This window comes from Triticum dicoccoides, chromosome 7A (genome assembly GCF_002162155.2).
Source record: "Triticum dicoccoides isolate Atlit2015 ecotype Zavitan chromosome 7A, WEW_v2.0, whole genome shotgun sequence".
Taxonomy (NCBI): Eukaryota; Viridiplantae; Streptophyta; class Magnoliopsida; order Poales; family Poaceae; genus Triticum; species Triticum dicoccoides.
In genome coordinates this window covers 196,949,255-196,953,237 of record NC_041392.1, presented here as the reverse complement: position 1 = coordinate 196,953,237, position 3,983 = coordinate 196,949,255, and positions in this window count along the sequence as shown.

The following is a 3,983-nucleotide window of genomic DNA, read 5'->3' as shown; positions in this document are numbered from 1 at the left end:
GCATGCTTCTATTGAACCTGCTGTTGACACACCTAAGAATCCCAATGATATTTCTATTTCTGATACTGAAACACAATCTGGCAATGTACATGAACCCAGTGATAGTGTTACTGATGATGTTCATGTTGATGTTCAACCTAGCAATGATAATGATGTAGATATTGAACCTACTGTTGATCTTGATAACCCACAATCAAAGAATCAACGTTATGATAAGAGAGACTTTGTAGCTAGGAAGCATGGTAAAGAAAGAGAACCATGGGTTCAGAAACCGATGCCTTTTCCTCCTAAACCATCCAAGAAAAAGGATGATGAGGATTTTGAGTGTTTTGCTGAAATGATTAGACCTATCTTTTTGCGTATGCGTCTGACTCATATGCTTAAAATGAATCCTTATGCTAAGTATATGAAAGATATTGTTACAAATAAAAGAAAGATACCGAAAGCTGAAATTTCCACCATGCTTGCTAATTATACTTTTAAGGGTGGAATACCAAAGAAAGTTGGAGATCCAGGAGTACCAACTATACCATGCTCCATTAAAAGAAACTATGTTAAAACTGCTTTATGTGATCTTGGAGCCGGTGTTAGTGTTATGCCTCTCTCTTTATATCGTAGACTTGATTTGAATAAGTTGACACTTACTAAAATATCTTTTTAAATGGCTAACAAATCAACTACTATACATGTCGGTATTTGTAAGGATGTGCCTGTTTTGGTTGCAAACGTTACTATTTTAATGGACTTTGTTATTCTTGATATTCCCGTTGGCGTTCTGGGAACGGGGGGTCCCCAGACTTGCCTGCCTGCGACCCACAGTGTGGCTCTGCGAGCGGGCCCGTACGGCCCACCTTCACCAGTAGGCACGCAAGAACCTCGCCAGGGGCCAAGCCTCGCAAGGCGGGTGACACAAGACCTCCTCAGGAGCGGCCTCACCAGGCTGGCTCGTGAGGGGTGGAGAGTTCAAGGCGAGGCAAACCTCGCGAGGTTTCCAGTGATGTGAGCCATGACGACCAAGCCCATGTGCCTTGGTCCTCTTCTGAAATATTGAGCGGGAAGGGATACCACAACGGCCAATTTGAAAGGGGACAGCTAGTACAAGCTATCCTGACAAAAGCAGTCTTCGCCTGCCAAAGGCTCTGGTGGTGACGCCGTCCTGGGATCCACGGTGGCCTCCGTCCTGCTGTCCTGCTGGTATTGGTATCGTTGCACCAATATGGAAACCTTTGCTTGAAGCATTGGTACTCCGTGCTTGCGCTTGCTCCCTTAGCACCAGAGAGGAAACTATAAATAGGACTAGCCACCACCATAGCAAAAGGGGAGACCAGAACAACCATAGGTCCACCAAGCACAAGAACACCTCTCCTCGGGAGGCTGTTCTTCCCCTTGTACTGTTCATCCTCAGCCCGAGAGGCAATCCACCACCACCATACTGGAGTAGGGTATTACACCACAATGGTGGCCCGAACCAGTATAAATCTTGTGTCCTTCGTGTTGCGAGTTCGTCAAAGTTAGTCTGTGAGATCTAGCAAAGCTTGGACGTGGATCAGTAGGGGGAGATCTTCACGCACACCCTAGTGTTCGAACCGTGAGAGTTTTGCCGGAACCCGTGATTCGACATTTGGCGCGCCAGGTAGGGGTGCGCCGGAGTCTTTCTTCCATTGATTCGCGCTCCACCATCCCCACGCCCGCTCCGCATGGCGGGCGCCCCTCCACCTGGATCTACCTATGCCCACAGCGGTGCTCGGGGGCTCCGAGCCCTTGCCCGCGCCTTGCGGCAGGTGTAGTGGCCACCCAAGTTCAAGCCGGAGATGCCTCCGCGCTACGACGGCGCGGCGGACCCGTCGGCTTTCCTGCTGGCGTACGAGGAGGCCGTTCTGGAAGCCAGGGGCGACGGCAAGATCATGGCCAACTAGTTCCCAATGGCCCTCGTAGGCATGCCGCGCGCCTGGCTCCTCCATCTGCCGGAGTCTTCTGTCGCCACTTGGGAGGAGCTACACAACCTCTTCATCACTCGCTACAGGGAACCGGCGGCCCCCATCGTCGCAGCTCTTCTTGGCGGTTCGCAAGCACCACCCTCAGATCGACATTCAAGCCGCACTTTCGCCAGATCGGCGCCGCCTCCAAGCGCCCGGGGGCTCCGCCGGGCTGGGACGCGCTTGAGGCCGACCTCACCTTCGACTCAGAGGATCATCCCGCCTCCATCGTCAGTTCGGGTGCGCTCCCAATGTTATGTGCGCTCACCATCTGCCACGTATCGATCACCAAGACGCTCGTCGACGGCGGCGCCGGCCTCAACGTGCTCTCCGTCGAGGCCTTCAGCCTTCTTCATGTACCGTTCGAGTGGCTCCGCCCCAGCAGGCCTTTCTCGGGGGTTGGCGGAGGCTCCGCCCGCTCCTTGGGGTAGATCCGCCTCCCCGTGACCTTTGGCACGCGAGACAACTACCGCACCGAGCTCATCGACTTTGACATCGCCCGCATTGGCCTCCCGTACAACGCCATCCTTGGGTACCCAGCTCTGGCCCAGTTCATGGCAGCAACCCATCCTGCTTACAACATCATGAAGATGCCGGGGCGCGAAGGTGTCCTCACCATCAAGGGGGACGCCAAGGAGGCCCTGGCGGCGCTCAAGCTTGCCCTCAAGACCGCCGCGACAGCACGACCCACCGACGCGGATACCTCCAAGGCCAAGGGAGCCGCCCCAACCAAGAAGAAGCAGTTCTTCACTCAAGACAAGGCAGAAACCAAGCAAGTGCCGGTCAAGGAGGACGGGTCCTCAGGGGCAACCTTTACCATAGGCGCCAACCTTGAGCCTGGTCAGGAGGAGGCACTAGTGAAGTTCTTGCGCGCAAACAAGGGAGTGTTCGCCTGGGAGCCCGATCAGCTAGTAGGGGTCCTAAGAGAGGTAATAGAGCACCACCTGAAGGTGTTCGCCAATGTACACCCCGTGAAGCAGAAGGCAAGGCAGCAGTCCACTGAGAAGCAGCTTTCATCGTCCAAGAAACCCGCAAGTTGGAGGCTGCGGGTGTCATTCGCGAGGTTCGGTACCCCGAGTGGCTGGCAAACCCCGTCGTCGTCCCCAAGAAAGGCGGGAAGGAGCGTATGTGCATCGACTTCACCAACCTCAACAAGGCCTGCCCCCAAGATCCGTTCCCGCTTCCACGCATCGACTAGATCATCGACTCCACCGCCGAGTGCGACTTGCTATGCTTCCTGGATGCGTTCTCAGGATATCACAAGATCAAGATGGCGGTGGAAGGTGTGGAGAAGACGGCCTTCCTAACCCTGTGTGGGGTGTACTGCTACACTTGCATGCCGTTCGGGCTGCACAACACTGGCGCAACCTTCCAGCGGCTCATGCACATCGCCTTAGGGCGGCAGCTCGGGAGAAACGCTGAAGCCTGTGTCGACGACATCGTGGTGAAGTCTCGGGAGGCAGGGACCTTGATCCAAGACCTAGAGGAGACCTTTGAAAGCCTCCGCCAGGTGGACTTGCGGCTCAACCCGGAGAAATGCGTGTTTGGCGTCCCTTCTGGTAAGCTGCTGGGTTTCCTGGTGTCCCACAGGGGGGATCGAGGCCAACCCGGAGAAGGTCAAGGCCATTGAAGACATGAGTCCACCGCAGACCCTTAAGGAAATGCAGAAGTTGGCTGGTCGGGTGACTGTGTTGGGGCGCTTCATCTCCAAGCTGGGAGAGCGCGTCCTACCCTTCTTCAAGCTGATGAAAAAGAAGGGCCCGTTCGAGTGGACCCCAGAGGCCGACCAAGCTTTTCAAGACCTCAAGAGATACCTGACCATCCCTCGAGTGATGGTGTCACCGCGACCTCATGAGCCCCTAGTGCTCTATCTTACCGCCACCCCATACTCAGCCAGCACGGCTCTGATGGCGGTTCGGGAAGAACACGAAGCCAAGGGCGCATCGCGCCGTGCCATGCCTCCAGCAGAGACGACCTAAGACTAGAAGGGCTCCACAAGGGCCGCAG